At 47.0% G+C, this 20,953-nt stretch overlaps 1 protein-coding gene across 1 annotated transcript in view; it reads right to left on the bottom strand.

The window, feature by feature from the left end:
• LOC138297449 (solute carrier family 22 member 7-like) overlaps window positions 1–15,012 on the bottom strand; it is a 137,686-nt gene extending 122,674 nt beyond the window's left edge. Inside the window, exon 1 of the mRNA XM_069236799.1 lies at window positions 14,955–15,012. The gene's annotated coding sequence lies outside the window, so the exon portion shown is untranslated. The remainder of the gene's footprint in view (window positions 1–14,954) is intronic.
• Between the last annotated feature and the right edge of the window lie 5,941 nt (window positions 15,013–20,953).

Here is a 20,953-nt window from a genome sequence, read left to right as displayed (position 1 = left end):
ACTTCGTTTTTCACTGTTGCAAGGCCTGTCTCTCTCATAGGATAATATGGGGGCTACCTTTAAATATGATTAAAGCGTAGATTCCCCTAGAGAGTAGATGGACATGTGGAGTTTGGGGTCCCTGAACTCACAATTTAAAAATACATCTTTTAGTAAAGTTGATTTTGAGATTGTGCGTTTGAAAATGCCACTTTTAGAAAGTGAGCATTTTCTTGCTTAAACCATTTTGTGACTCTGCCTTGTTTGTGGATTCCCTGTCTGGGTCAGTTTGACAGTTGGGTTGTTTTTCACCTCGCACTAGACAGTGACACAAAGGGGGCTGGGGTGTAACCTGCATTTCCTGATTAGCCATCTCTGCTAGGAGGGACGGGTGGAGTGGTCACTCTCATCTGAAAGGACTGTGCCTGCCTCTGACAATGCTGGCTCCAACCCCCTGGTGTGTGTCTGAGGCCTTGCCTGGGCAAGGCAGGATTTCACAAGTAGGTGTGAGTCCCCTTTGAAGAAAGGTGACTTCAAAGACTAAAATGGGTATAAGAAGGGCACCCAAATCTACAGACTTTAGAAACACTTCTGGAACCAAGAGGAACCTCTGCCTGGAGAAGAGCTGATAGCTGAGGAAGAAGTGCTGCCCTGCCTGTGACTGTGCTTTGTGGAGCTTTCCTGCAGTGCTGCTTCTGCCAGAGTAAGAGGGCAAAGACTGGACTTTGTGTGCCTTCCATCTTGTGAAGAAATCTCCAAGGGCTTGATTTAGAGCTTGCCTCCTGTTGTTTGAAGTCTCAGGGACAGCAAAGACTTCTCTCTGCCAGCACCTGGAGTCTCTGGAGAGACTCCTGCCCCGACAAGTGGTGCCCTATCCAGTCCCTGGGCCCTTGAAAGGAAAGCTGGTGGAATCCAAGGAAATCGACTTCGGACGACTTCGGACTGACGCCGCTGCTGAATCCGGTGACGCCGACTCCGTGACCTTCGCTGGAACGCGACGCTCTTCGCAGGCTCGATGCCGTAGCAGCCCCGCTGAAGTCCGCGACTCCGTGGAAGTCGCTGCACCACGTTGTGACCGACGCCGCTCGAAGTGCACGGATTCAACGTTTCGCACAGACGCCGCGATCCCTGACTTCGCGCATCCGCTTGTTTTCACTCTTCACCAAAGGTACTGTACTTGGGGGCCTACACGACTCCGTGTCCGGCGCCGCTGGTGTCGGCTTGTTGGGAACGACTCCGTCACGACGCCGTGTTAACATCTCATCAAAGCATTTTTGTTCCTAAGCGCTATTTTTTTAGTTTAATCTTTAAAAATTCATAACTTGACTTGAGTATGTCGGATTTTTGTCGTTTTGGTCTTGTTTTGTTTAGATAAATATGTCCTATTTTTCTAAACTGGTGTTGTGTCATTTTGTAGTGTTTACATGAAGTTACTGTGTGTGTTGGTACAAATACTTTACACCTAGCGCTCTGAAGTTAAGCCTACTGCTCTGCCAAGCTGCCAAAGGGGTAAGCAGGGGTTAGCTGAGGGTGATTCTCTTTTACCCTGACTAGAGTGAGGGTCCTTGCTTGAACAGGGGGTAACCTGACTGTAAACCAAAGACCCCATTTCTAACAGGAAGGTAGAATGATGCCACCAAATTAGAGGATTGGAAAAGATCAGGTCACGCATGTGTCTGGACTTGTGTGTAGTGCTTCACAGTTGTTGGATGAGTTTCAAGATCTCCAATCACCCTATCATATTTTTAACCACAGGACGACTAGTGTTTTCAAAGTGCAATTTGAGGTTACCTAACGATAAAAATTAAATATTGTAGCTCCGGAGGTGTGATAGTGTTGACTAGGGCATTAGCAAAATGAGAGCGTCCTCCTGGGAGTCAGCAGACCAAAGGCCCTGACAGAGGAAACGTTTTGGTAAGTTCTAGAGAAAAGGAGGACCCCTCACATATATCAATTTTTGACTCTGAAAATGAGAAATCAAATCCCTATTTAACAATAATGGCTGCCCACATGCTTTTGAGTGCCCCTGTACTGCCTAATAGTTGCTCAATCCTAGGGAATAGCTTGTAAAAATATCCAGAGCGGAATCATTCCTCAACCAAGCTTCTATTGAAAGCTGAGCGCCTGGAACATGATCACTGATAAATGTAAAAAATATCAAGTTTGTGTTTTTCCATGACTTTGCAATTCATTGAGAAAAGATTTACAACTGTGTGAGGCGGTTGTGACTGGCTTGCCTAGCCTAAATTTAAAGGTGGACTGCCAATCAAAAAGTTGCAATAATTACAGCATACCTCACTTTTATCAGGATCCATGGAGCTAGCACACGATGCTAAAGGGACAGGTGATTTGCACGAAGTTTTTGCCCAGTATAGCGAAAAGAAACTGGGCCAGGGGTCCTTGCCCCTGGCACCGTCTGGGCACAGAAGGGCCTCGCCAGGATTGCCTTGGGCAGGCACCAGTGGCACGCATTTACTTTGCAGATGTGCACTTCCTATGTTAAGTTAGCTTGCCTTAATGAGGGGGTGTGCCTTTGGGCATGATGCACACGCGAAACCCCCGACACACACACACACACACATCCCCCACCCCCATCCCTGTTGATGCAACCGACTTACCTGATGTCAGGGGGTCCTTCGGCAGGAGACGGGACAAGGCGCTGCTGCCAGCAGAGGCGTCCACCAGCAGAACACCGCCAGGCCGTATCATGGGTCATGATATGGTCTGCAGCAGTCTACTGGTGTGGCGCTACTGCTGGCATCATAGCCACCTTACTGCCATCTGCCGGCATGGCCGCAGCCGGATTTCCTCCATCCTTCTGGTGGAAATCCAGCTGCGGTCATAATACGGCTGACGGCTGGTAGCCGCGGTGACTATCTTGTGGCGGCCGTCGCCGCATTGGTAGCCAGTATATACCGCCAATGATATAATGAGGGCCATAGTTTCTTTAAATTACTCTCACAGCTGAATTTAGTTACTAGTGATAACTATAACTGGTAAAGTTCAGTGGTTTTTGGAGTTTAAAACTTTACATTCTCACAAAAATGTTTATGTAACTATAATGTCACTTTCACCTTTGCTTTTTTCCAGTCAATTTCTAGGGTTGTTTTTTTAACATAAAGTAACACTTTATTACCATGCAAAAAGCCAACCCCTAAATATGCACAGCTTTTGGCAGTGCACATTCGGGGTTGGCGAAAAGCCTAGTGTGTGGCCAGGCCCTGTGTCCAACCCCCCCCCCGGGGCAGCCAACCCTATGCAAAGCACAGCACAGCATAGGAGTGGCTAAAGAGCCGGGCCTGCTGCCAGGTTCCTATGTCCACTCCATTGGCACAGCCTCCTCCCCAGGCCACTTCGGACCCCAGATTCCATCTCCCAATGCCTTTTGTTTTTTTATTAACAGGGGGGACTGCAGAGCCCTCCTCCCTGAGTCAATAAAGGTCCCGGGCAAGCCCCCAGGTTCTTATTTTATAAATTAAGGGGAGGGGTCCACAGCCCCTCTCCCCAAGCCAATAGTGGCCAGGTGGACCCATACCCCAGGGTCTTTAAGGAGAGGGGGACACAGGGTCCCCTGCCCCAGCATATAGGGACCCCTTACCCCTGGGGCTAAAACATGTATTTAAAGGGGAGTTGGTGCATGCCCCCCATCCCTGAGCTGCTATGGGCCCCGGGAACCCATCCTCAAGGTGTTTTTTTTTTTTTTTTTTTTATAAACGGGGTGGGGCATGCAGCCCCTCTCTTCATACCCCTATGAGCCCTGGGAAGCCTATCCTCTGGGACTTCTTTTATTAAAAAGGGGAGGGGAGCCATCCCCAAGGTATGGAGTCATTGGGGCAAATAGGTGGCTCGGGGAGGGGGTGCTGGGCACCCTCCTTATCGTATTAATTATTTAGGCCCCAGAGGATGGGGTTCTCAGGTCCTATCCACGGTCAGGGAGGGGGACCGTGTGCCCCCATCTCCTCATCTACTTTGTCACGGCATCTGCTGTTTGCCATTTCTTTTCTTTTTTTTGGATTCTGCAATCCGGCAGGAATCCCCCTTTTAAAAAAAATATATATATTGTTTGGCCCTGGGGCATTCCCCTGGTACCCTACCACAGAATCTGGGTGGCAGGATATTCCTTCCTTGCCCCCTCAGATTACTTTTTAGCTTTAACTTCAGGAAAGGGTACTGTAATGGCTTCCTGCTACATTCTTCTTCATGTTGCTGACAGCCAACCTGAGCGTGTCTCCAATAGCTGTGAACTGGCCCAAGATAGACAAAAAGGCCCACAGACCTACCCATCCAGATATACAAATACTTTTGATACCTAATTTATAAAAATACTACTGAAGTCATTTGCACCAAATTACAAAAAAAAACACTTTCTGGACCAAGATCTAACTTCCAGCCAATTTTGTTGCAGTTCTGTTCAGTAGTTTTCATTGTAGTGCTACCTGAAAATGTCAGCCAGGTCCGCCATATCTGGCATAGCAGAAAAGGGCAGGGAAAATAAGTGATCAAGGAGAACAACACCCTGGACAGCTCCCAATCAGGATTCAGAACCACAGCACCAAGACCACCCTGCTCGCTGACACAGATGACATCCTCTCTGTTCTCAACCGTGGCCAAACAGCAGCCCTCATCCTACTAGATCTTTCAGCTGCCTTCGCACCGCACACTTTGCCCCACAGTCCACATAGCAGGCATACGTGACAAGGCCCTTCGATGGATACACTGCTTCCTGACAGGCAGAACACAGAAATTCAGGCTCCCGCCACATCTGTCAGAACATAGAGAAATCAGCTGTGGAGTACCCAAGGATCCTTGTTGAGCCCCACACTGTTCAACATCTACATGACCCCACTCGCCCCAGTCATCAAGAACTGCGGTATGAACATCGTCTCCTATGCTGACGATACCCAGCTGATCATCTCCCTGACCGAAAACCCCTCAACAGCCAAGAAAAATTTCAAAAACGGGATGGAAGCAGTTGCCACCTGGATGAAGGAGAGTTGCCTGAAGCTGAACTCTGACAAGACCGATATCCTCATCCTGGGACCTTCCGCTTCAGCCTGGGATGACTCCTGGTGGCCCACAACACTCGGCAGCCCAATCACCCCCACAGACCATGCACGAATCCTTGGTGTCATCCTTTAATCAGTGCTCACATTGACCAGACAGGTCAACTCCTTTGCATCAACCTGCTTCCACACCCTCCAACTCCTACGGAAGATCTTCAGATGGATACCAACCAACTGCCGAAGAACCATGACACACGCCATGATCATAGGCACACTTGACTACGGCAACTCCCTCTATACCGGAACCTCCAAGAAAAACCTGAGCAAGCTGAAACAAATCCAGAACTTTGCTGCTAAACTCGTCTTAAATATCCCCTGCCGAGAACACATTACAAGAAACCCTAGGGACCTCCACTGGCTCACCGTTGAGAAGAGGATCAACTCCAAACTCCTCGTACACGCCTACAGAGCCCTCCACTAAAAAGAACCCAACTGCCTCAACCACCGCCTCGCCTGGTACTCCCCTTCCAGACCTCTTCGCTCCTCCCAGTAGTCACTCGCCAATGTATCCCACAATAAGAAGTCCTTGGCTGGAGGAAGATCTTTCACCTACTTGGCAGCAAAAGGTTGAATCAGCTTACCTCTCCACCTCAGACAGTCACCATCACTACCTCAATTTAGGAAGGACCTCAAGACCTGGCTCTTCAACTCATCCCTGAGGACAACCCCACAGCGCTTTGAGACCCTATGGGTGAGTAGCGCGCTCTAAAACTTACTTCATGGTGAGGGCCATTGAGAGAGGGTTCTGCTTTTGACCACGGGCCCATCGATCACTGGTGCTGCCTGTGTAGCGGACAAGTGGACTGAGGCAAGTATCCCCCTCCAAACTCACTGGTCATACTTCTGTAGCCACTGCGTAAGCCCCCATTAAACCAATATTCTAGATAAATAGTTAATGAAGGAATACAATTGGCAGCTCTGCAAGAGCTGATTGTGTGATGGTCTGGTAGGAAGGCATAGCCTATAAACTGAGGGGCATAATTCTGGGGAAGCACAGCAAATAACCTTACTGCTCTGCCCTGCGTCAAACTGAAGGGGTAGGAATGCACCAGATCTACATCATCAGCTGCATTTCTTGTCCTTTCTCCCTGCATTGGCTCGCAACAGGCAGCCTAGCGGCAAGGAAGGCACCCTTGCACCATGGTGCAAGGGTGCTTGTGTGCAGGCAGGATTGTTTTTATGCAGGAAGAGACACCTTTCTGCACAAATACAATCCTGGGAGAATTTTCCTTTTTCTGTGGTTGCTTCAAACTGCAGCACACATGGAAAGAGAAAAAACAAGAAGAAATACAAATATTTCTCCCCGTTACTCCTCCCCTGGGAAAGGTGTAAGGTTTTGGTGCTTTCCCAGATTTACATGATTAAGTAGATCTGGTGCAGCGTCAAAATCCATGGGTGTTGCTTGCAATGCCCATGGAACGCCTCCCTTACATTGAGTGAGGCAACGCAGCGATTTGTGCTGCCTTGCCTTACTCCATATCTATGAGGCCATTCAAAGCCACTCATGGCCACTTAAATTAATTTATTCCTAGCCTCAATAGGTCAGGGCTGAGACTACTCCCTCTGCAATGCTGACATTAAGCTCCAATAGATTTCACCAGTATCTACAGTGTGGCTTTTTGTCATTAGTTGCTCCTACAATGTACAGTGAGTAGATCAAGTAGCATCACTGCCTCTCACCACCATGTAACATTTGTATGGGCCATTGAAAAGGGGACGATGAGCTACACAGCATGGCACCTGAAATCCATGGGTAAGGCCTTATTGTTTGTTGTTTGTGTCACTTATTAATCAAAAGATGATGCACCTTAGCTATATTCGCATAACGTCACTTATTACAAACATACCTGCAGGTTTCCATCGTGTTCACAATACCATTCCTCAGTCACTCAGTGCATAGATATAACACACCATGACATCTGTTGTAGATAATTTTGGAGATGTCCCCTGGTCCAAGAAACATCTCACACTTGCAGTGACCTTTACTCCCCTAGGGCCACTGGGGCCATTCACTCCTTTGCCCTGACGGATTACAAACATGTCCAAGAAGAAATTTGCAGGGCCTATCTTAACTCTTGGCAATAGCTGTTGTTTACATCTGTTTTGAAGGGCTTACAGGGTAGCCTCAAGATGGAATTTCTGGACAGTGTGGAGAATATGTACACCAATCATCACTGACAAGAAACTGTGAAACCACATAAAGGCTGTCACACCACCGTGAGCTCAAGAGAAAAAAGTGTCAACCAGCTGGTCACGCACCTGCATACCCTACCCTCTGTTTGGGACAACACCGTAGTTCCCAGGATTCACACCAAAGGTATATGTAAGCCTTGATGTACTGCAATCTTGTGCAAGACACACCAGGCTACTATTATCTTGCACACAACTTCAGGGAGTACAGCAGCACCCTCCCCCAACCACATCCGCACAATCAAGACATCTGAATCGCGACTATAGGAAACCAAAAGTGTGATCTTTGATGAATGGTGCACCAATAGGTGCCCTATTGTACCTACTCAGAGGTACAGTGATCGCACATCTGTAAGGTGTGAGGATATGAGGAGAAAGTGTACAAGCTACATCATCTTAGGGGAAAATAGCAATTTGCAAATTGCTCTCTCTCACCTGCATATACATCATGTCTTGAAAGCTACATGCAGTGTCAGTTGGGGTCATGTATGTGCTATAAGTATTAGCCATTTGGCAGGGTTGCAGATATGTACGCAACATTTACACGTACTAGTCCTGTATAGTGCATGAGTACTTACACAGGACCACATATTCTCAAAATCCTCCTGCTGCCAGGCGAAGGGCAAGAGGTGACCAGTGAACATGAAGCTGTCCTATGCACTGCCTGGAATACTACATACACATCTGCAAAGCAAGCGACGGCAACACACACACCCTGCATGTTGATGAAGTGCCAGATGTGTCTATTGCGGAAGATGTGTGCTGTATGGTGAGATGGCTGCGTAAGTGCAATCAATTGCATCTACCACACGTGGGAAGTGGGAACAGAGATAAAAATCCCAAGCAGCCCTTTGCCTTCCTGCAAGTGTATGTGGCATGGCTTTGAACCTGATGCAAGCATCAGGACTGGTTTGAGTGAGAAGTGCACACAATGTCACCGGAGACCCTCTGTAATGACCCAGTAGCAAAGAAATGTAGAACTGCTAGGATCTTGACATAGGCTGGGATGGTGCAGAATCGGCACATCTCAGGGTCAAGATCCTGCTCCCACTCACAACCCATGTCCAGGAGGACATCAGGAATCTGCAGGTAACATCTTGACTGGAAATCTTAAAGATGTTAACCCTTTGCCGAAAATCCTTTCAACTCTTATTCTCTTCCTCAGATCATTAATTCGCATGACAAGGAACAAACCCATGAACACATCCAGCAACGGCCTAGAGGAGTTTGGTTCTGCCTACTATCAATTCATGTATTCAGCCTGGCTGTGATTTGCTTTTGGGCAAATGAGAATCTGGTGGAGATGGCAGGGGATGGAAATCACATTGACAGTGCTTGAAGTGTTTGGTATAATGTTGGAAATGTGAGGCATTGGCTTGTGACCTTACATTCACATTTTAACAGATTGTGGAAGAGAATACAGTACAGATATTTGATCATATTTGCAACTGAAGAAGAGACATTGTAACAAGTTTACTTTTATTTTTCTGGTTGCCACTTGAAAGGCGATATGATGATGTAATTGGTAATGTGTATTACTGGATATTTCTTCACTGTTTTGGGTGTGTGTGTTGCTGGGCAAATTTACTCCCCTCACATTTGAACCACACCTGCTGTTTTTTGTCCTTTGAGTTATGTGTGTCCCTCGCTCATTGTGTATGCTAGTGTTTAGTTACACAAGTACACACATGGAGCAGGCAGAGGCTTGATACTGCAATGTTTTTCATTACATTTGGCACTAATATTTGTTCTACTACTAAATGTATCATATGTCATTGTGTCTCATTCTGCCCGAATGTGTAGAATTCTGCACCCCTGCCTGCCTTGTTATTTGAGTGTGGTGTGCTCCACCCGAGTGCGGAGATCCTGCCCTGAGTGCAGAACCTCAGCGGTCGTAAAGATACTGGTGCGCAATAGACTGCCGAGTGCCAACGCAGGGACCCTGGCACCGTGTGTCTGTGTTGCCTGCAGGATTGTTTTCGTGCAGGAAGGGCGGCTTCACAAAAACAATCCTGGGAGGCATTTCCTCCAAGTGTAATGCAGCTCACATAGAGTCCTGCTGCTCACCTGGGAAGGCATAGGATTATAGGTGCATCTTCAGGTTTATCAGGGTTGGCTGGTTAACCTGGAGAGGTGTCAAAATCCATAGGTGTTGCGTGGGAAAACCCACTCAAGTGTCCATGAAATGCCTCCCTTGTGCAGAGTAAGGCAAAGCAGTGATTTGCGCTACTTTGCCTTACTCCATATCTATGAGGTCATTCAAAGCTACACAAAGTGGCTTTGTGTGGCCTCATAGATATGGTTGCAAGGAATGTGCTGACATTGCATCACAAAAAGCGATGCCACAGAGGTGCAAGGGGTCATAAATATGCCCCTTAGGCTTCAGGTCTTAACTTAGACTTCAGGTCTGAGTTTATTTTTGTGAATTGGGTCCAAGGTGTTGTCAGTTATAAAGCTAATTTGGTGTCATACATGACAAAGGTCAGGTTGGCTAATGTTAGTGTGGAAATTTTCAAGCTGCTGTTTGTGTAACCTCGTAATCTCACCACCTCACACCTTTTTGACGTTCAGTAGAGACACTCTGACTGTCCGCGTTTTTTGGAATTCCATTACTATTACCTTGTAAATGTGTATAAATGTGAATGCCATCATATGATGGCATATTGGCACTACACGAAACTCTTACAACAAAATCATGAGACTGGGCAAAATGACACACTGATGACTTTTTAATGCTGACGGTTACACGGCTCACTGGTTTCCCCATGTCAGGTGTGGTTTTCTCCTTTTTACATTTCATTTGAGCACTTGTAGTTCTTCATTTACTGTAAGCAAGAAAACTACAAGTGCCAGAATGCAAAGTAAAACCCATGAATACATGAGGCACTCCTGCCAGACACATGACAAGTTTGAAAGATTTAGATTTGAAGCAGGGACATACAAAAAACAGATATTTTGAGTCTCCAAATAATGGTGTGTTCTCCTTAAGACACATACTAAAGGTGTTTAAATGAATCAACACTTGCACTGGAGGAGGTGGGCTGCTCCTAGCTGGTGTCTTCTGGTGAGTAGGCTGCTTAAGTGGGAGGTTGTATACTTTTGAAGTTACAACCCTCTGATTGGGCACTCCATATGTCCCATTATTTAAATGCATTCACCCTTTATATGTTCAGATATTATTTTACTCCATTCTTGGTGTGCACTCAAGGGCAAAGTCATCTGGTCCCTGAAACCCTGTTTCACACTCATAGAAGCACTAACAGCATCTGGGTTTGTGAGTAATGGAGTCCTGTCTGCGTTACAGGTCCTACAGGCTTTCTTTACTACCAAGTTCTCGTAAAATTAGCCCTCCTGATACTAACCAAGCAATGCGTCGCAAAAGGTCACAATCCACAAATGTCATAGCTGCCAAGTTGCCCTGGTCCATGTATAATCCTGGTATTTTCCTCCTAATTCTGAGACTTGTAGTCCTGTTTTATAATGGAATAAACAAAACTACAAATCCCAGAATTTAAAGAAAAAACCCTTGACTGGAGCAGCACATCACTCATGGACCTGAGAAACTAGGCAGGGCTGCAATTTGGGCCACTTTATTTTTTTGAGTTCCCGGGCCTATGTTTGTCTCCAGTCTGACTCTGCTCTCTCACCACCCGGGACCTGTAACAGTGCCAGTCAGATGTCCACAGCTTCAGTCACAGGCTGCAGCAGGATTGAATAAAGGGGCGAGAGGAGCTTCCGGGGTAATGCTCAGGATGGGAGGCTGAACAGGAAGAGAGCCCTCAGGTGTGAGAAACGGTGTGAGCAGAGGATTTCAGGACAGATGGACTGTGGGTGAAACAGTGTGCCTGCTGCTGCGGTGTGTGGTATGTGCCAGCACCCTCTTTGTACTCAAATCAAATCCAATCTTTATTCTTTTCAGCCATAGATGGATATAACAGTTAACAGTGCAAGTAAAAACACAATAATCACACTGAAATTTGCAATTAGCTCTTGATATCACATATAAAATGCAGATAATCCGTTAAATTAAAAAAATATTTAAAAGTTATAATTGCGAATGACCTTCTAACCAAACTATGTTAGTGCACAACTTCTTGTTTAAAAACAATGGTGCATATTTATACTTGGTTTGCGTTGTGTTAGCGCCAACATTGTGATGCTAACATGGACCAAACTTAACTCCATATTTATATTTTGACATTAGGCTCGTCTAGCATCAAAATATAGGAGTTAACGCCATTTCTAGGATGCGTGAACCCACCTTGAGTCAATGAAATGCAAGGTAGGCATTCCCATCCTAAAAATGACGCTAACCCCTCTACTCCCATATTTATACTCTGACACAAAAAAGATGGAGTTAAATAATGTTGCTAAGCCTGCTTAGTGCCATTATTTAACTCCTGGGTCAGACAAGGCATTAGGGGACCTGTGGACCCATTTCCATGGCCAAACACCATGGAATGGGCCCACAGATGTCCACCCCAAGCCCCAGCAATACCCCCACCCACACCAGAGGATTTTTTTTTCTATGCCACTGGGGGGTCCCTTACATGGTGCTGTATGTTTGTCCCTCCTTGGGGCGGTTTTGTTGCCACCTTGGACACCAACCCTGTTACATGGATAATTGCACTTTTGCCAATAAGTATGACTGCGAGCGAACTTCTTTCCTTTAGTGTGTGTCTCCACGCTGATGCTCATGACGGCCGTGGCGCTGTGAATTGGCTCACTTATGTGAAACTGTTTTGCTTTTCATTTTCAATTTATGTGGCAAGAAAACCCAGTTAGGAGTTTACAACGCTAAGAGCTCTAACGAGAGCAAATGCGAGACCCGTTGCATTGCAAATGCTTGTTTAAATGCTCTGGTAGCGCAGGCCTCCTAACCATATCTATGAGGCGATAGAAAGTCACTTTGCGTGGCATTGAATGGCCTCGTGGATATGGAGTAAGGCAAGGCCACGCAGATTGCTGTGTTTCTGCACTCTGCGTCCAAGAGGCGTTCCATGCATGTTGCAGTGGGTGTTCCCATGCAACACTCATGGCTTTAGATGCTGCCCCAGATTTACAAGTGCAACACCAAAACCTTACCCTATCCGAGGGCAGGGCCACTGAGGAAAAATATATTTATTTCTCCTGTTTTTAACTCATGCCATGTGTGCTGCATTCTGCAGCACACATAGAGGAAAAGGCCTCCATGGATTGTTTTTATGCAGGAAGGTGTTCCTTCCTGCACAAAAACAATCCTGCTTACAACGCAGGCCCCCTCGCACCGTGGTTCAAGGGTGCCTGCTAAGGAGGCAAGGACAGGATTGCGTCACATCTCTGTAAATGGGGCCCCCGGTGCCTACCGGAGAGAAGGGCAGATTATCTTGTACTTTAGAACATCAAGACAAGGTAATTTCAACATGAAAACGCCCAAATAAAGCGCAAAAGCGCTTCGCTCGGTGGTGGCCCTGCAGCCAGTCAGTGCAGGGGCGCTGGGGAGAATGCTGTCTTCATTAGAAGAATTCATTTTGGCTGAATATCCAATCAAAAGCGACGCGCTGAGGGCATAAAGTGCATTGGGAAATCAGTATTCCCGCGGGGTGTCCCCCCCGGGATCGATCCATGATTGCACTGGAGTTTCAGAAGGGAGTTGCCTGGTTACTGTGGTGTCTGGTGAGGCTCAATCCGTGGCCATGCAGAACACCTCCTGGGGGCTAGCTCAGTGGTACATGTTGGGGTACATGGATAGGTGCGGCGTACCTGCTTGGATGAAGGTTTGGTTGCGCGGGTGCCTAGGTGTGTTTGTGACCTTATACACATTCACTCATTTAATCGTGCACTCACTCTTCCATTAATCCAGCTATGCACACGCGGGCTCTTGTATATGCATCCGCCCAGGGACTTATTGTCACGTTCACCCACTCAACAATACTAACAACACACACTTACACAATGTAGAAAAAAACTGTGTCATGAAAATCCCCACCTATTTGTTTTCTGCTTGTGTGATGCCACAGGTTCTAAAAGAGCTGCGTCTGTGACCACCTTTGGCATGACTGTCAGAGGATGGGAGGTGGGTGTGTCAACGACCACCCCACCAAACCAGTGAGGTCTGACTGTCACAGGATGAGAGAGGGATGTATCAAAGACCACCCTCCCCGTGAGATCTGACTGTCACATGATGCGAGGTGGATGTGCCAAGGACCCCCGTGAGATCTGACTGTCACAGGATGAGAGATGGGTGCGTCAGAGAGAGTGTTCCATCTCTTAGAGATCTGACTGTCACAGGATGAGATGTGGGTGTGTCAAAGAACTCCTCCCCCCACCCCACCTGGTGAGATCTGCCTGTCACAGGATGAGAGAGGGATGTATCAAAGACCACCCTCCCCGTGAGATCTGACTGTCACATGATGCGAGGTGGATGTGCCAAGGACCCCCCGTGAGATCTGACTGTCACAGGATGAGATATGGATGTGTCAAAGACTCTGTCAGGCTGAGATGTGGATGTGTCAAAGACCCCCCCCCCCCTTTGAGGTCTGTCCCAGGATGAGAGGTGGATGTGTCAAAGACCCCTCCCCCCGGTGAGGTCTGCCAGTCACAGGATGAGAGATGGGTGCGTCAGAGAGAGTGCTCCATCTCTTAGAGATCTGACTGTCACAGGATGAGATGTGGGTGTGTCAAAGAACTCCTCCCCCCACCCCACCTGGTGAGATCTGCCTGTCACAGGATGAGAGGTGGATGTGTCAAAGACTCCCCCCCCCGCCCCCCCCCCCCCCCCGTGAGATCTGCCTGTCACAGGATGAGAGGTGGATGTGTCAAAGACTCCTCCCCCTATGAGGTCTGTCACAGGATGAGAGGTGGATGTGTCAAAGACCCCTATCCACCACCCCACCTCCCGTGAGGTATGCCTGTCACAGGATGAGAGATGGGTGCGTCAGAGAGAGTGCTCCATCTCTTAGAGATCTGACTTTCACAGGATGAGAGGTGGATGTGTCAGGGAGAGACTGCGCTTTCCTGTGAGATCTGACTGTTTCAGAATGAGAAGAGTAGGGTGTGTTAAGGAGAGGCCTTGAGATCTGGCTGTCACAGGATGAAGGGTGGATGTGTTAGAGAGAGGCCGCTCCCTCCTGTGAGTTCTGACTGTCACAGGATGAGAGGTGGGTGTGTCAGGGAGGGACTGATCCCTCCTGTGAGTTCCTACTGTCACAGATCGAGAGGTGAATATGTCAGGAAGAGACTGCTTCCTCCTGTGAGAGTGACTGTCAACGATTACAGGTTGATGTGTCAGAGACAGGCGCTCTCTCATGTGAGGTATGACTGTCACACAACGAGAGTAGGGTGTGTTAAAGAGTGGCTGTTCGTCCTGTGAGTTCTGACTGCCAAGGATGAGAGGTGGATGTGTCGAAGAGAAACTGCCCTCCCTAGGAGATCTGACTGTCAGAGGATGGATGGATGTGTGATTGATGCATTTGGGTGGGCGAATGATGAATCTGGGTGGACGGATATAGGTAGATGCCTGGACTAGATGGATGGATTTGTTTGGGTGGATTGGTGGATAAATGGATGTAATTGGATGGCTGAATTCATTGATGTATGGATGGGTGCGTGGATATTTTATGGATGGGTGAATGGATGTCTATGAGTGGGTATAGATGAATAGCTGCATGGGTTTCTTGGTGAGTGGATATATGATGGGTGTGTTTAGGTATGTATGAATGAATAAAGGGATGGATTACTTACAGCATGTCTCTCCACAGATAGCCTCTGTCACGCCTCAGGGATGTTGGTCGTATCTTCATCGCTGGAATGCTTTATATGGCTGGACTTTGGGATCTGGGAGCTGATGAAATAAATCTTTAACAGGATCTGTTCCTGTTTACTTCTTATTTGGCTATGATTCTTAACCCTTCATCTACTGGACTGTCATAAAGGCCATTTACTCGACTGTCATAAAGGCCTTGTACTGGACTGTCAAAAAGACCATCTACTGGACTGTCATAAAGGTCATCTATTGGACTGTCATAGAGGCCATCTACAGGACTGTCATAAAGGCCATCTACCGGACGGTAATAAAGGTCATCTACCGGACTGTCATAAATTTCTTCTACCAGGACTGTCATAAAGGCCATCTAGTGGACTGTCATAAATGCCATCTACTGGACTGTCATGAAGGTCATCTACTGGACTGTCATAGAGGCCATCTACTGGACTGTCATAAAGGCCAGCTACTGGACTGTCATAAAGGCAATCTACCGCGTCGATCTTCTCCTTGCAAAGTCAGGCTGTGTCGTTCCGGTTCGGCATGGAGTGATTTTCTCGCCGCGATGCAAGCTGTGTATCGTTTCTTGCAGGCTGTGCATCGATTTCCGCAGCACAAGGAGTTATTTTGCAGGAATTAAGACTTTTTGGTTCTGAGACTTCAGGGAACAGGAGGCAAGCTCTATCCAACCGTTAGAGAGCACTTCTCAGCACAGCTAGAGGGCAGCAGGGTAGCAGGGCAATAGCAAGGCAGCAATCCTTTGCAGAAAGCAGTCCAGGTGAGTCCTTTGGGCAGCGAGGCAGTTCTTCTTGGCAGGTTGCAGGTTCTTGTTCAAGTTCCTCTCCAGGAAGTGTCTTGTCCAGAAGTGTCTAAGTTCGTAGGGTCAGGGACCCTGCTTAAATACCCAAATGTGCCTTTGAAGTGGGGGAAACGTCAAAGAGTAGCTTAGAACTGCACAAGGTCCCCTTACAGTTCCATCCTGTCTGCCAGGGTCCCAGTAGGGGGTATGGCAGTCCTTTGTGTGAGAGCAGGCCCTCCACCCTCCCAGCCCTGGAAGACCCATTCAATATGCAGATGTATGCAAGTGTGACTGAGCATACTGTGTTTGGGGTTGTCTGAGTGAACGCACAAGGGAGCTGTCAACTAAACCTAGCCAGACATGGATTATAAGGCACAGGAGGATTTAAGTGCAGAGAAATGCTCACTTTCTAAAAGTGGCATTTCTAAAATAGTGATATTAAATCCAACTTCACCAGTCAGCAGGATTTTGTATTGCCATTCTGGCCATACTAAATATAAACTTGTTACTCCTTTCAGATCAGAAGCTACCACTCAAACAGTATATGAGGGTAGCCCCATTGTTAGCCTATGAAACAGCAGGCCTCACAGCAGTGTAAAATGAATTTAGGAGTTTTACACTATCATGACAAGTACACTACACAGGTACATGGCCTGCCTTTTGTCTACACAGCACCATTGCCCTATGGATTACCTAGGGCCTAACATAGAGGTGACTTATATGTAGAAAAAGGGGAGTTTTAGGCTTGGCCGTACTTTTAAATGCCAAGTCGAATTGGCAGTGAAACTGCACACACAGGCCTTGCAAAGGCAGGCCTGAGACAAGGTTAAGGGGATACTTAAGTGGGTGGCACAATCAGTGCTGCAAGCCCACTAGTAGCATTTAATCTACAGGCCCTGAGCACATATAGTGCACTTTACTAGGGACTTATAAGTAAATTAAATAAGCCAATTGGGTATTAACCAATGTCACCATATTGTAAGGGAGAGAGCATATGCACTTTAGCGCTGGTTAGCAGTGGTAAAGTGCACAGAGTCCTAAAACCAGCAAAAACAGTGTCCAAAAAGTGGAGGGAGGCAGGCAAAAAGTTAGGGGTGACCACCCTAAGGCTGTCAGGTCTAACAGAGGCCATCTACTGGACTGTCATAAAGGCCATCTACTGGGACTGTTATAAAGGCCATCTACTGGACTGTCATAAAGGCCATCTGCTGGGACTGTTATAAAGGCCATCTACTGGGACTGTTATAAAGGTCTTCTATTGGACTGTCATAAAGGCCATCTACTGGACGGTCATAAAGGGCATCTACTGGACTGTCATAGATGCCATCTACTAGACTGTCATAAAGATCCTCTACCACGACTGTCATAAGGTCATCTACTGAACTGTCATAAAGGACGTCTACTGGACTGTCATAGAGGCCATCTTCTGGCCTGCTATACAGGCCATGACTGTCATAAAGGTCATCCACTGGACTGTCATAAAGACCATCTACTGGACTGTCATAATAGTAATCTACTGGACTGTCATATGATCATCCACCAGGAATCTCATAAAGGCCATATATTGGTCTGTCATAACGGCCATCTACTGGGACTGTTATAAAGGTCATCTACTGGACTGTCAGAAAGGCCATCTACTGGATGGTCATAAAGGCTATCTACTGGACTGTCATAGAAACCTCTACCAGGACTAACATAAGGTCACCTACTGAACTGTCATTAGATCATCCACTGGGACTATCATAAAGTCCATCTACTGGACTGCCATAGAGGCCATCTACTGGTCTGCCATAAAGGTCACCTACTGGACTGTCATAGAGGCCATCTACTGGTCTGCCATGAAGGTCACCTACTGGACTGTCATAGAGGCCATCTACTGGTCTGCCATAAAGGTCACCTACTGGACTGTCATAAAGGGCATCTAGCTGGGCTGTCATAAAGATCCTTTATTGGACTGTCATAGAGGCCATCTACTGGACTGTCATAGAGGCCTTCTACTGGACTGTCATAAGACTGACTTCTGAACTTGAGACCCAGATCAGGATGAGGAATCTGTTCCCTTCTTCAGTTTGCGATGGATTCTCAAGCCTTTCCAGTGGAGCTGTCAGTCACAGCAGATCTGTTTTCTCAATTCATGTTGCTGACTTAGTTGGGGAAGAACCTACTAGACATTGCACTGAGTTTGCTGCATATTATAGAACTAAAAATGAAAAAACTCTATATTTTTCATGAAAAAGGTGCTTCTAGCTTTCGGCCATCTCCCTATTGTATAAACGCTAAAACAGGAAAAATCCTTTTTGCCTGAGTGCCAAAGTATGTTACATGATGCAGGTGAATTTGGGGTAAAATGTGACTGCTGTAACAGTGCAGAGTTTGACCTCACCAATGACGTCCCACGAGTTCCCTCCATAGCTGTTGCCTCACTGATGCCTTCCTGTGCCATGCCGTGTTAAGAGGGGACCCCCTGGTGCACAGAGGAGGAGAGGGCAGAATAAACTGGTCCAACCTGCAAGGCCTCTGTGCCTCCGGGGTGGGAGGGGCTGGAAAGCCTCATAAAGGAGTGTAATCACTGAAATGGTTGTGCAGTGTAAAACATACACAGGAGAACATCTCTGCTAATGTCTTGGTGACAACTTTGTAAAAGATTGTAAACTTTCTAAAACTTGGCAAACTTTCACTGCCTGCATAAGCTATGATTCTGGTATGTGTGTGTGTTGGGGGGTGGGGGGTACCGACGATCCACCATGAGCCACGCGGGGCAGGAAAGGGGCCCTCCACACTTCTAAATAAGTGCAACATTTGGAAAGTGTGAGAATGGAGGTGGGGGGCTTGTATGGTGCGGGCACTGTGCTGAGCACAGCCTAGGGCACTTTAAATCCACTGCCTACCCTGTCCCTCGCCAAGAAGCAATGCTGCCCCCTGGTGGTGGGCGAGCCGACAGGTTAACAGGGAGCAAATGTTTTACAAGGGACTGGGGCACAAACCTCACCGCACCTGTCACTGTAGGAAGATCAGTAGTTAATGCGGGTGCTCTAGGAATGGGGCCAGTCCTCTTCACCCCTCCATTCGGGCAAATGCCCTGGCATACAATCCAGCAGAAGCCCAAGCACCAGACACATCCAGCAAATTACATTTAATCATCCTCTGAAACCATCAGAAAGTCCACCATGTTCAATTTTCATCTCTCTCCATAATCACCAGGGGCCAGATGTCCGCAGCAATTATCTGGTCGCAAACGGACCAATTTGCAGAATCATTACTTTCTAGTGTTCAATATGGTAAAATGTATTTGGTACTTTTTTTGTTTATTATACGTTATTTTAGTTGCTTAGGATACTTGATTTTTTAAGCCTTCTTTTGGATCCAAAAGCCAGGCCGACACAGGAATATGAACTGCTTTTTCTTTCTGTGCCTGAGGTCACGGTGGTTCCGCAGATTTGCCACTTTAAAAAAAAAATAGAATATATCACATAGATTACAGCTTCGAAATTTTTTGGATGAGGGTAGAGATTTACTAATAGGTTTATAAAAGTATGATTTCTTTTTAATAAGCTGTTTTATCTACTTTTAAGTGCTTTTGACGAATCTGCTGTACCAAGGCAAAGGCACAGGTTTTCCAAGGACCCGCCCAAATAACAGTTCTGACTGGTTAGAAACAGCCTCCATTTGTTAGAACAGGAGAACTCCACCCTCCTTTCTTGATTTGGTGTGTCTCTCCACTGGAATCACTTGGTGTGGCGACACCTTTTTAGGTCGAGCATAGCCGGGCGCAAGCGCTGCTTTTCTGACATGTTGGTATGTATCTGGGCTTTTAACCACACCCACTGCACGCCCATCACTTTCACTCATTTGTGGGCTTGCCTTTCAAAAATCCTTTTTTTTTTTGGTAACTCCTTTACGTTTGTCCAAACGTAGGGCGGTTTTGTTACCGCCTTGGCCATTGACCCTGTTACATGGATAATTGCACTTTTGCCGATACCTTTGACTGCGAGCGAACTTCTTTTTCCTTTTGTCTCTCTCTTCGCGCTCAGGGCGGCACTTTCAATGGGCACACTTTTGTCAACTGTTTTACTTTTTATTGTCAGCTTGTGTGGAAAGAAAAGTCCAGTTAATAATTTATAACGCTAATAGCTCTAACTCAAGCAAACACGAGACCCATTGCAGTTCAAATGCTTGTTGTAAACAGCTGTAAATCGTGCTCTTCTCTGGTCACAGATGCTGCTGCTCCTGTGAGTCCATGTGGGCGATACACTGCTGAGCTCAGAGGGGGCGGGGGAGCATTAAGCAGATGGTTGTTTATTTCTGCCTCTGCAGACCATATGTTTACCTTAACATCTAGTTTTGATTGCATTCGTCATTCCCCAAAGACACAGGTTTAGTTTGTGCCAGTGCTCAGTCTGTTTTCAAGAGCATTAGGAGTTTGCCATTTACCCCGTAATGGATCAGCTGTTTTTATTTCCGTGATTATTAACCTTGTTATTTCTGCTTTCTGTTCGAATGGATATTTGCATTTAAGCCATAAATTCTTTGTGCGGGTGAGACAGGCTTCCGCATCCGCGGGTGATGGGCACACTGCTATATTTCCATTCTCACGTTTTCTGTAATCCTGTCATAATTTGAAAAACATATCCAGGCTTTATAGTGGAGTATGTTATATTACAGTGTATAGATATAGGGGGTCATTATGACCCCGGTGGTTGGTGCTATGGTGGAGGTATTACCATCAACAGGCTGGCGGTACCTACCTCCACTATTATGACATTGGCGGTTTGGCCAAAGCCAAAATGTCAAGTCAACACACCGACCGCCATGGCAGTAATGACCGCCGGGCTGGAGACTTCAGCCGTCAATAGGCCGCCCATGGCATTTTGACCCCACCCACCACAATGGTTTCCATGGTTTCTGTACCGCCACGGAAACCATGGCGGTAGGCACTATCAGTGTGAGGGAATTCCTTCTCTGGCACTGATAGGGGTCTCCCCTGCCCCCCTCCTCCACCAAGAGTCCTCCCCCTCTCCCTCCTCACCGCCCCACATATACACACATATAAACACATACATATACACCCTTACACACTTCACCCACGCATGCATACATTCATACACACTCACAGCAACACTCACGAACATACATATAGGCACACACGCACTCACACGAAACAACATGCACGTACACTCATGC

This window comes from Pleurodeles waltl, chromosome 5 (genome assembly GCF_031143425.1).
Source record: "Pleurodeles waltl isolate 20211129_DDA chromosome 5, aPleWal1.hap1.20221129, whole genome shotgun sequence".
NCBI lineage: Eukaryota > Metazoa > Chordata > Amphibia > Caudata > Salamandridae > Pleurodeles > Pleurodeles waltl.
Note: the sequence above shows the minus strand (reverse complement) of the source record. Positions and strands in the feature narration are given on the sequence as shown.